The 13,675-nt window shown below is 32.9% G+C and overlaps 1 protein-coding gene across 1 annotated transcript in view; it reads left to right on the top strand.

Moving 5' to 3' along the window:
• Positions 1-6,776: 6,776 nt before the first annotated feature.
• The window catches only part of LOC108739772 (PDF receptor), a 47,464-nt gene continuing 40,565 nt past the window's right edge, over positions 6,777-13,675 (top strand). Inside the window, exon 1 of the mRNA XM_018473825.1 lies at positions 6,777-7,058. The gene's annotated coding sequence lies outside the window, so the exon portion shown is untranslated. The remainder of the gene's footprint in view (positions 7,059-13,675) is intronic.

Below are 13,675 nucleotides of genomic sequence, written 5' to 3'. Positions count from 1 at the left end.
CCTTACTAAGGATCTACTAGATATAATAATGTCTTCGTTAAAATCCATTCAGGAAAAGTAAATATGTGCAAATAAAAAACTTAAGTAGCAAATATACCAACAAGAAGTGGTTGTAAACTAACTGAAATTTGTCTCGTAATTTTTTTTATTAGCGAAATAAAAAGGGAAGAGTTTTATATTTTTCACTCAAAGAAACGTGCATATACAAGTAGAAAATGAAAAAAGTCGTACACATTTGCCGAAAAATATAAAACAGCCACAAAAAATAAGTTATTCCTCTATACTTCCTTTGCATATTGAATCTTTAAACCTCATAAAAATGCTTGAAAACAGAGACATCAGAATACCAATAACATTATTCAATGTTTTGAGATTGTGTAGATGAAGAATTTTCAAATGTGTGTAATGTGGCAAGCTTTAATATGTATTTCCAATTGTTTTTTTCTGTTTAATTTGAAATGGAAGTCCCTGCTGTCGTTGCAAAACCTAGGTATGCAAATCTTACGTACCTTTCCAATACTTTCAGCACTTCCATTTTAAAAAAGGCCGGAAACAAAGTATTAAGTGTAAAACTTTCTGCTGCTTCAACGCGCTCGTTCCATCTAATAAACCGAAAGCAACTTGGGAGTGTTCTTATCTTTTTAATAAAAGTTGGCCCTTATCTTTTTAATAAAAGTTTCTAGTAATGTAGATTTGCACATATATAGGATTGCATAGATTCGCCGAAAGTTCATGCAAACCGAATTAGGTAAACCCGCATATACATGAATATCTACATATACCTAGACATTTTTCCGTTACTACGAAATCTGACGAATATTAAAGCGGAACACTGTGAAATGCACGGATGTCTTTTAATCTATTTTCTTACCTTGTTTCGTACAAGCGAGAGGGAGAAAATTTTATGGAAGTATGAAAACTGGTAAATTTTGTTTGTTGCCTCCAATAGAATTTTTAAAAAAAATCGTAAAAATCAATAATTTACGAGAAGGCATCATCTGTAGTATCGGTCAAGTCCCAGTTCAATCACGGTCAGATCAAACTATACTATGGCTAATAAACCATTCTGTAGCTTCATCTTCCTTATAGTACAGTGGAATCCGCTTATAATGGCATCGAAACGAAATGACAAACACGTCATACAAAAGAATANGTTAGAAAATAAACAACTTTCTATTTTGGTTAGTTATTTAGTTCAATAGAGAGAAAAGCTTCAAATTGTATACATTTATTAAAAGAAAAAGAAAAAGAAAAAGAACGATCAATTGTAATATTAATATACATAAGAAGGGTCAGAAAAATGAGCGAAAATGTTACTATTAATCATTTGGGTCACTATAGCCGGATATGATTTTTTGAGAAATAGTCATAATAAACGATATGTCATTTTAAACGGAGTCATTACATACGAACTTTCCTGTAGAGAATTTAATATGAAAACCAAAATTAACATTGCAATTACTTCATTTTAAGCGGACGGTCAATATAAGCGGAGTCATAATAAACGAATTCCACTGTATAAATATATAACTTGTCCGTGATTTCGTCGCTGGTGTGAATCAAGCTTTACGGTAACGAGTTAAAATAGTCTTGTTGGTCTTGCAGGTTTGTCGTGCCTTGACTTGGTAGTACACATTTTGCAAAACTAAGATCAAGACTATAAATTAGCTATGCTTGCAAGACCGATACCAAATGAACCAGAGCAAGAGCAAGACTTATTAGATAGATTGTCGCTAAATTAATAATACATTTTTAGTCCAAATAGTTCATTTCGTAAACTCCGTATTTTTGTAGAAATAATTAGTTTCTCATTATTAATAACAATTAACTAAATTAATTCCAACTTTTATTAATCCACTTTGTAAGTTACTTATTAGCTTTATAAGAAAATTAAGCTAATTTGGAAAAATATTCGCGTTCATAATTTATTTCCCTTTCAATTTATTTTAAAGCTTTCACAGCACTGTGGGTTGATGAAATCTGGCAGTTAAAGGACTCATTGTATACGCACCTTTCGAAGTTCCAAATATTTCCCTCTTCTGTTTCGCTTTAGCACGTGCTCGTTTGCGTGCATCTACACGCGACTGAAAACGTGATTTCATGTTAATGTCACTGACAAGCAGCTACAAAGATACTTTGAAATGTACATTGTCCTGCGTGAAGGGCAAAGTGATTAAAAAAAAAAGTGGGTAGGTAGCTGTTCCAGTTCTATTTCTCCAAAAATAAAGGAAACCGATTAGCTGATTAATTCAAATGGAATACATGTGACGAAGTTTCAGGTGTAGGTATACTCTATATGTGCGCCTTCCTTTTCCCTCCTCACTGAGGATCGACGTCACGATTGGCCTTACATATTTCATGAAAAAATGTACTCACGAAAGCAGAATAATTCGTGAAGACAGTAGGACGAACTTGTATAAAATTAGTGTCGGTAATTCTCTCAAGAAAGTTCCTGCTTTTGTATACTAAAGGAATACTGTTATCCAGAAACAAGTTTTACACGTGCTTTTTTTTGCTTGTACCTTCCTGTCAAAGTATTATTATTTCTTCTATAAAGATTATAAACTTTTTATTAAAATTTTTCCTTTCATGAAATATAATTGAAAATTTGTAAAAAAGAACGATGCCTAAAATCTACATCTTTAGGCGTTAAAAACAAAAAAAAGACACAAGATAATCTCGCAATTTTGTTAAAATAATAAACTTGCAATAAGTACCTACTTATCCATACTTCGTACAAATTTTGTTACTTTACGTGAAATGTATTGTACTTTTTAAATTAAAACTAATATCTTTCATAAAAAAGTGTTTTTTAAAAGATAAGTGTCGCATTTATAAGTTTGTATTTTAAAAAATGTTTACTTTTGGCTACCAACATAATTAACTTATTTTAAATATGTAAGAGACGGTACAGTAGTGTGTATTGGGTAATAGGTAACAACAACAGCTTCATTTTATTGCATTACAGTGAATGATAAATTTCCCTCAGTCCAGGTGCCCCGTAACTCTCTACGTTGCTAACGTGACATGTTCATTACCTTTAAAAAAACGAAACATATCTCAGGCAATTACTGTACTCTGTCACTTGTCAAATATGACTATGTATGTATGTAGGCTCAGTAACTTGTGAACGTACAGCAGTAAGACCATAGTTGCCAGTCGAATTGCTGGATATTAACGTTTAAAACCATTTCAGAAAATAAAGCCTAAAATTACCCCACCATCGAAAAGCAATAAGTATTATTCTCTAACATTTTAAAAGTTATCAAATGGATGTACAAATATCTAAACAACATAACATTTGTACGTATAATCCTATTGGCAGTATTGCTATGCAATGAACAACGGGGAATGCAAAAAATAAACTATAAACAGTATATAGGTCAAAGTCATAATGCAATTAACGTTAGATTTAAGGAACATTTACCTCAACTTAAGAATAATCGAACAAAAAAATTTAATGTATACATATTTTAGTAAAATAAAGTTAACCTTATGAACTTAGAGAGCGGCCAGATCCCAGACTGAGATCATTTCAGTTATCGAATTCCCTATTCCTCAAGAGGGTTAAGTTAAAGCAGTCATTCAGGAAGATTGAGTTAGTATTTGTAGATATTTAGCAGCCTTATCACATATGTTTGTCAATTAATCAAGACTGAAAACTGTAGTTGCTTTAATAAATCCTATAAAAATGCAGATGTAACAGAAAGACAGATGGACCAACACGGAAGTCACGCCATAACAATTAGCCGCTTCTTAATATTTCTAAATACATAAAGTAAAAAAACAATCCATGCTGCAATTGCAGTTTATTGTAATGTTACAACATGCAAAGTTTACAACGTTTAAGTTTGTATAATTTCATCAGCTTCCAATTATTAAACCGTTTGGGTACTTTTTAACTTATTCATATTTGTGATTAGTTTCATACTTGCTGTTTTGTGAAAATTTCCATAAAGGTACGGAATTGTAACGATCAACAAAACTGCACAACTTGAAGTAAACAATAAATGTTTTCCTAAGAAAGGTCTGTAGGAACTTTGTGAACTGAATAAAAGCACAACTAAAATGGAACAATAATAAGCAAGTTACACAGTACCTGGCTTCTTTCTAAAGAAATGCCATTTGTCAAAGAAGGATGTAGAAGCCAACGAAATAATGTTTAAAGGTTAACAGCACCTACAGTATATGCTTTATGAAAAAGTGAACTGTATTAACAGGTTAACTAGACTGCTAAACCGTAAAACATTCCCGATATACGCTGAAGAAAGAGAAAACTTTATTTGTGTATCGAACTAATTGCAACATGAAAGTACAGAAAAATAGAGATCCATTTAACTGTCTTTATCATACTGCTATACATTTAATTTATTTTATTTTATTAAGGGATCAAATCATTTGCTGTAGTGTCAACTCTCAAGTCAGTTTTATTTGCAATCAAGGAAGTTTTCTTACTTTGATGGAGACGCGCTGCAACGTGGTCTAAAGTACTTCTCAAAGGTATTGAGAATTCACGGACTAAAAATTTTGTTTACACCATTTTACAAATTTGTTTCTCTTTAATTACATTAACGCATGTGTTATGTTTCGTTGGCGTATACTTATCACAATTTACATGTGGTTATGGCCTAAATTCCCGAAAGATTTACTCGTTTCAAGAAAATAATTTTAAGCGAAATGCGGCCCCACATATAAAACGTACCTTTATCGCTCATTACCTGTCGATCGTAGTTTTGCCATGAAAGTCCATGTTTCATTTTTATTAACGTTTATTATTTTATAAACTAACAGACATTTATTTTTGGATTCGTGCGCCGACGGTAACTTTGGCAAACACTGTCATAAACATAAAATTTTAGCTGCTGCGTCTAAAAACTTATCGTCGCCATCCTGTTAATGGGTTTATGTTTGCTGATATTGTAAACAAGAGCATGGGCGAATATTTCGATTATCTTTGTCGGAAATATTCATAAGTACATGCAGATATTGCAGCTCAGTAGGTTTAAAATTTTCGTTAAACTTTTGTGATTTATGCAAACACTGCAACATTTTTTATTACGTAATTTAGGTCCGTCAGTACAAGCTCATATGGATAAACTAGAGCCAGCGTAAGGAAAAGAAAATTTTTACTCGACTGCATACAAAATCTAGGAAATTCTCATGACCTTCGAGACAATTTTAGGCAATGAAAGTATTTGACCGTTTTAAAAATTGGTGAAACATTTTTATTTTTTCTATAATTTTTAATCAATAGTAGCTACTTTGTTTCATTGCTAATGTTTAGTAGCTTCAGTAAATCAAAGTTTTCAGATGATGTGCCTCGCACATTTGTTCTTTACTATTTTTTGTACAAAACTAGATTCATTACCAGTGTAACTCCCGAATCTGCTTAAACAACTTCAGTTGTTTTGTTTTGAATTCCTTTTATATTTTTTTATCACTATTCTATCCCTGTGCGTTCTACCGTAGTGGTATGTAGCCTTCAATATTTTTTACATTACTTGTATTTAAGCTCTCCAACAAAAAAAAAACCAAATTTGAAATCCGGTCTGCAGTTCTAAAGATTATTCCATCTGCGAAACAAACTTTACTTCCCTATAAAGTTAAAATTGATTCGGTTCTGTTTTGTCCTAGAAATCACACCATGGGTCACTCGAAAATAAAAACAGATCTAGTAAATTTTGATAATGAGCATTATTACAAAACCTACCCATATCTGTAGCAATTTATTTCTAAGAATTACTTATCAATGTCATATTAGTATTGTCAGACACCTGAAAGTTGAAGTTTAATTTTAATTTAAGTCTGCATTTGCAAAGATCTGAACCTTACCATTATTAGCATTCTTGGCAAGAACTCCTGTAAATTCTCCAGTCAAGTATGTTCCTAGGTGATAAGCTTAAGATTCATAAGTGCAAAGTTTCTAAAATTCATATGACACTGAACCATGCATAATTTCATAGAATCGTAAGTTAAGAAAATGAACCTATAGTTTAAAACTAGATTGAGTAATTTGTTTTAATCTTACAATTCGGTTAGAAATTAAAATTTAAGTTTTTTTTAAAACTAAGCATTCAAAAAAGTAAAATTTAATTCTGAAACAGTGAATTTTATACAAACAGCTACATATGCCAGTTGAAATAGGAGATTTATACAAGTCTTTAGCAGAAAACACTAGTGCTGAAAATAATTGTGGAAGGTTACGAATTGCAATTGTCAGTTCTCCCTCTACTGCACAATTTTCCCACTAAAATGTTAATTATCGCATTATCACAATCTTTAAATGATGTAAACAAATTTAATGATCTTTATACCGACAATAATGTCTTGTTGCAGATACTTTACCTACAGTTTGGCCCTGAAAATGTTAATATAGTAACTCTAGTTTTATGAAGTAGGCAAGCTATGGTAGGACAACTTTTCAGGTATGAAAGGTTAATTAAAGATCTATTAGAAACAGAAACAGAAGTTAAGAGGAGTAGAGATAAACTTAGATTGGATTACTGTTCACAAATGATTAAGGATGTAGGATGTTCTATATAGTTTTAGGGAAATACGAAAATTAGCTCAGGCTAGGAAAGAGTGGAGGTACGTGTCCAACCAATTTTAGGACTGACTGACGAAAGCCACATTCCAAGAGAATAATTAATTAATTATTAACGCATTTCCGACCACATTTCGCTCATTTCTGTGCGACACAAGCTTGACGCTAGAACGACGCCGGAGACGCTTCCCCTACAAAGATTTGGTAGCGCATGCTGCGCGTACGGTATCACCCAAGGATGCGGATTTTTCATTTGCTAGGCCAACGTGCTTTTAAATGTGGTACAGCGCTACTATCATCGCAGTTGGCCGCTAAAATCTGGATGTGACCGTTGTTCTTACCGCCAGTTTTGCGCTTCGAAAAGTTTAATTCCAGTGCGCGAATGCGTTTACTTTTTAATTGAACTACAGACAGTGGAATCAAGTTACACTTCTTAATTGCTTGGACCCTCTCTAATCCGTTATTAATGAACTACTAACGAAAGTAACAGTTACAGACGATTTGATAAATAGTGGTAAGTAGTACAAATCTTAAATACGAGTAAAACATATCTATAGAAATAATATAAACGTACAACTTGCTTGATTATTTTTATAATAGTAGTCTGTATTGTTTATTTTCTATTACTTTTATTTAAAAAACAAAATGTTAAATGAAGTCTACATTTTATGAGCTTTTTGGGATGCTTTGTAATAATTTGTCTGAAAATTACCATGTGTTTATTAATTTTCACATAAGAGAAAGAGCACAGGTAGACCTAGATTATATTACTGATCGCAAATAGTTAAGGATTTGGGATGTTCTAGTTTTAGGGAAATGTTAAGGTGCCAGTCCAACCAGCCTACTGACGACCTTATGTGAATTTATAATAATAAATACTTCTGCAAAACAATCCATCTACTTGCTTCGTTATTCAAAGAAAAATACTTAATCATCAAAGAAAGTAGAATTCATAATGCTTTTCGACAAATATTAATTGATTTATTTACCAAATTTCCCCTGAGATCCTTATAGCCTAATGATACCTTTTTTTAAAGATTTTCTGGGTGATTATTTATGAATTAACTTAGATTTCTTATAAAGCTGGTTTGCAGCCTTTAATTCACTTTGGGATCCGATTGATATTAATAAAATATCATTACGTTGTTTCGCAGAAAAAACTTATTGCGATGGATTGTGCTCCCATAGGAAATTAGATAAACAAAGAAAAATAAGATAAATAAAGAACTGAAACAGTGAAAACAAAGTTGTATTCCACATGTAGTTACAACCTTATCTCGTTTAAAGTAAAAAACATAAGATACTCATTTTACCTAACTCAGTAAAAATTTAAAAATAGAAGATTTTTGATCTCCAAACTATATAAATATGTACTTATGTTATCTGTGGTAAATAGGTAAATGCCCAAAATTGTTAAACAAAGATTTGTTAAACTTTGTTATGTCATTTAGTTTTCATTTCGTTTGCTTTATGAAATTACTTTTTGGGCTACACACGTATGTACATACTTCTACTTAAATAGTTCTGGAAACAATAATCAATATCAACGATTCTATAAGGAGACAATCTTCGCATTTCTACAGCATCTCACACCCTTAATTGTTTTCTTGGTCATTCTCAACCCCTTTCTACTCCTGTTTCTACTTCTTATTGACTTCCATATGCAACGCTCTTTGTTCTGTTATTCTTTTCAATAACTCAGGCATTTGTAACCTTTTTTTGTCCACGGTATTTTTATCATTCTCCTATAACACCAAATCAAACGCTTTCAATTTTTGATTCTACCGTGCCCACTGCTTACGTTTCGCACTTGTACAAAGCAGTGACTCAAACATTTTTAATTTGTTTTTCAATTTATATAAATTACAGGTTGCAGGCACAGAATGACTTGTAATTGTTAGAAGAACTCAACCCTATGCTATTATTTATTTTATGTCATTTTAATAAAAGTAAATCAACATATTAATTGTGCTGTGCCGTTCTTGAAGCTTCGGCTTCACCCAATATTTCTTCCATTTTCATTTTCTTTTTCTGGATGCTAATGTTACTTCCATGTTCCCGTTTAGGTATTGTTCACAGTTGAAGCACTAATCTAAGTGGCGCTCTCAAGAACCTCTTGCGACTATTGACCAGTTTAGTGTCTTGAGTGGAAACAAGAAGTTTACCCAAAATCTTCTACGAATTGTAACAAGGAGAAACATTAGACAATAAAAGTTTCCACAGGGTTTCTCCTTGGGAATCCTAGGTTTATAGCGCTTACAGCTTATTGTAGGGTATAGTGTTTAACTATTTTTGTCTTCTTTGACGACAGAACTAGATTTGTACAGGCAATTTTAAAAAACTAGCTTCATTAGACGTTCTACTTCTTAATACTTTCACAATAAACTCTCAGCTGACAAATTCAGTAAGTGTCAACAATTTATTAACGGGTTTCTTTTGCGGCGACATGCAAAATATAAATGCAATTATCAGATCTTAATAACGAAGTTAGTGACGAAAACTAATGTACAATATACATATTTATTCACGACATAATTTGTTATGTCAACCATTAGTATAATTTGCGTTCCACCAGGACCAAATCGTACCATATCTAATTGAAAAATAATGAAAGCAGTGCCTTATTAAGCGTATGGCGCGGATCTTATGTAGCCACCCCTTGAAGGGTAGCGTTTTCTAAACTTTTAATTTCTTACGAAAAATCCTTAGCGCTATGGGGTCCCTAAGCAGTGCCGCACCCCTCCTAAGGCCAGTGTAAATGAAAGTGAAATAAAATGTACTAAATCATCTTCGGAGGTAATCAAAAACAAATTGTCTGCCAGGTTATATCATCACCATTGCATTATCCTCTCAACACGGTGCGGCGCGGCGCCATAAATTGCACGTTTGCCAAAACACACAACATTTCGTTTGCAAAAGAAAAAAAAAACGATATTTTGGTTTGTTTCTACATAAACAAAGCATAAATTTAATTAATATTCATGCGAAGCATGTAATCTTATAATGTCAGTAGCAATGCGGAATTTCTGTAATGGAAACTGAAGCTATTACTAAAACGATTTAGAATTCAAAGGGATCAAAAATGAAATTTATTTATGATTAGCTTTAGGTATACATAGATGATTTGACTTCTTCGTGTTGAAATTGGGTTTTAAAAATACCTTTATTACAATTGCCTGAAGGTCAATTGTCAAAGTGGTCGTTGGAGATTTTAGGGCTTGCTACCCAAGGTTTAGATTGATAATTCTTCCAAACGTTAAGTAGGTTAATTCAGGGTAATATACCTAAAAAAGGTTGGGTAGCCGACAGAATGGTTCTACCCAAATTGAAAAATAAAGTCGGGAAAATTCCACAAATAAAAACCAGAAAAAAACAAATATGAAGGGATCGAAAAAACCAATAAAACTTAATCATTATTTGAAGGAACAGAAATTCTTACGAACGTCCATTTGGACCAAAGTTCTGATAGATACTAAAGATTGTTTTTTGTGGTTTTTCTCGACTTTATTTTTCAATTTGGACCAAACCATGCTGATGGCTACTCAACCTTAGGTATGTTATCCCCATTTCTATCTTTATGGAATAATCTTTTGATTTCTTCAACCAATTTATCGTTAAATATTTATTGTTCACCTGTACAGGTTCCGTATGAGCAGAAAATACACACACAGCACAACAATCCACAATCATGGATCAAAAATTCTTGCGAACAATTTATGACCTACTAAGCCCACATTAAAACGACCTTTTTACGCCTAATTTTTGTGTGACAGTAAAAGATAGGATTCGTTTAAACTTTAATTGTTGTTTTGTTTGTCTTACCATCCCTTTTCAATTCCGATTATTTACTCTTCCATCTAATATCCACTTTGGAAAGTTTTTACAGGATGTTGTATGAGAGTGCTGAAGGAAATCGCTATAAGTAATTAACTTGAGGATAAAGGATAATCTAAATATATTTCAATTTGCAGTTTGCTGTCATTCGTAAAACCACTGACAGTAGAAGACAACCTGCCGTATTGGCTTTCTCATTTATCAAGGTATCACATTTCGCTAAATAAAGTTTCTGAAACAGATTAATTATGTTTGCCTTGCTACGTGGACCTTTTAGAAAAATAATTAATTAATTAGCTTATAGATCGTTTTGAATATAAGAGTTGTTTTTCTTCTAAGATGTCATCCTGCAATTAGAGACTGACAATGAGATGGCGAAAGAAATTTGGACGCTTTTATGTGGAATTTTGGGCTATTTAATTCAGTTCCATAGAACTCCTTTTTAATAAAATAAATTGAAGTGGTCTGTATTGTGTCGAAACTGCCAGACGCGGATCGCGATTTCGACCTTTTTGGATCTCATCAGCGCATCGCAGGCAGCTCCGACAGAACACAGACCAACTTTTACCTGCTGTCTTAACAGTGCGTTTTAGAAAATACTACAAATGGCGCAGTAAACGCCATCTGTAGCACGATGCTACATTTTAGGATTACGTATGCTCCAACAAGGTCCACTTGTGTGGATATCTACTTGCTGAAAACGAATCCCGGCGTAGCCAACCTCAACGTGATAGGCACGTTAGCTTAATCGAATAAAATAATACGAAGTGATCTGTATTCTGCCGAAACTGCCAAACGCGGATCGCGGTTTCGATCTTTTTGGATCTCATCAGCGCGTCGCAGACAGCTCCGACAGAACACAGACCAACTTTTACTTGCTGTCTTTATTTGATTTTCTTATATTATGTCTCTCATACGAGGACACAATTTCAACTAAATTACTAAAAAATTAATCAAGCATTAAAATTGGGAGGAAAAGCGGAGTATACAATTTTTCATCCCCTAAAGCCTGACGAAATCCTTAACGTTTCTTTTATACGAACAAAAGATTAAAAAAGAAAAATAAAAATAACAAAATAATAATTCTTCAGATCTAGCGAATTACATACGCTAATAGAAGTTAGAAGAAGTAGATGTATAATTTTCAGCAGAAAAGTTATTACAAATGAAATTGTACCGGTATTATCTTTTAAACAGTAAGAAGCGAAACGTAAGAACATATCCCTGGAGGATTTCTCTCACGAACAATTGCGTGGAATATTAGCACATTCTCAACGATGAGCGCAGAGATTAGCTCTCATTGTCATTGTTTGTCTAAGAATAGAAAACCGTTGTCTGAGAACATTATTTAAAAGATAGAACTGTTTTATTAATATTTTGCACACAAATAAAAGGAGATAAATATAAACAACAAAAGACACCTTACAGAACGAAGTTTACGAAAGTACAAGTTTGTAAATTTTAAAAATTTGGGATTTATTTAAAGGAGAGTATTCTCCCGTTAAATCCCTTGTTAATTCATATACCAGAGATGCACCAGATAGTGATTTTGTCGGGGTCCGGATAACAGGATACCTGGCATTAGTTGTGCCGGCAACCCGGCAAAACCACTGCGGTTAATGGTTCATGTGTTCATTCTGGTAAGTTTTCCATTCCACCCTCATCAACGTTCCAAACCACATTAAGTCCCGTTCAGTAAGTCGTTTAAACACTAAACCAATCAGATTTTAATTCTTTATTGGCGAATTTTCAACGAGAGGGTTGAGTTAGAACTGCTAATGTTAATAGACTAAAAGTCTGCAATGTGAACAAATCATACTAATAAGTCATAGTTAATTAAAACCTGATATACCAACAAGTGACAAAAACTGTAACAGTTCGGTCATACTGATGTAGGTATTCTTATTTACGAGAAATAGAAGTTGATACAAGAACTATATCAAAAAAACAAATAATTTAGTACATTAATCAATAAAAAATACAAAGTAGGACAAACGACCTGTCCAAAAACAATTTTAATTATTAATCGTCCAAAAACAATTTTCATTACTAATTTTCATTAGGTAGATTTTTGCTTTACTTATTAAATTGTTATTGTCGGTGTTTTCTGCTAGAATTACCAGAATCCCTTATGTAGGAAAAACGGGTGGTCAAAAACCAGTTGTTATATAACCATCTTTTAAGTAATTAACAATAAATTATAGATTTTCTCTTCATATCAACTGAAACCGTTTAATCAATATGGTGGGGGGACGGCATTTACCAACCTCTCCTTGGAACAGTGACTCCATGCGGATATAACAATCCCTTTTGCCGTCAAGGATTAAAAAGTTTTCCAAAATTCCGGATCCTTATAGTTACGATTTTATTTACAAAGAAGTAACAATATAATTTTATTGACTGTTTAAATTATTTCAACTACCCTAATTAAAAATTTCACCGTATTCAAAATCTCTAACCAGGCATTTCAATTTAAAACAAGGTTTGTTCAGAGTTGCTTTTTTCAATAATGCGGAATTTTGGTTTCGGATTCCCAAGTGTATAATGAAAAGCATGAGCACGTACAATATAAATACGTGCCCCTTTTTCTACAATTACTGCAAGGGCGAATCTTCGTGATAATCATGGAGGTGTGAGGCCAGTTATGCATCAATAATTTGATGGTAATGAATGCGAGTGACTGTCTCATGATTGCGCTTATGATGTATGCATGTGTGTATGAAAGCAGTTTGAGATTAAAGTTGATGAAATAGGAATGCACGAATTGCATGTGTTTGCATTCGCATGTTCAGATTTTGCATTGCTGATTGTTGTGCTCAATTTGTTGGACCTGTTTTTGCATATACGGGTAAGGCAAAACACTCATCGACCGTAGAAATTACATATTTCTTCTTTTTACACATGTGGAGTGTATTTTTCAATAGCCATTTTAAGTTAAAATATCCTCTGCTTCTCTAAAAATTTTAGTAAACTAACCGAACTGTTAACATATTTTGAACAAAGCGTAAGTTTTAAATTACATTTATTGGACTTATATATTAGTGCGAAATATGGACAGTGGTAGAGGCGGAAAAGAAAAGGTGGTACAAGCGAATGATAAGGATACCGTGGATAGAAATGGTTAGGAATGAAGAGGTTTTAGAGAGAATAGGAGAACAGAGGACTCTATGAAAGTCAATAAGAAATAGGTGAGATAGGTTAGTAGGACACCTTCTCAGGCATGAAGGTCTAGTCAGAGACATATTAGAGGCAGAAACAGGAGGGGTAGAGGTAGATCTAGGTTAGATTATTATTCGC

The sequence above is a fragment of the Agrilus planipennis genome, unplaced genomic scaffold, assembly GCF_000699045.2.
Source record: "Agrilus planipennis isolate EAB-ADULT unplaced genomic scaffold, Apla_2.0 scaffold54, whole genome shotgun sequence".
Taxonomy (NCBI): domain Eukaryota; kingdom Metazoa; phylum Arthropoda; class Insecta; order Coleoptera; family Buprestidae; genus Agrilus; species Agrilus planipennis.
Note: the sequence above shows the minus strand (reverse complement) of the source record. Positions and strands in the feature narration are given on the sequence as shown.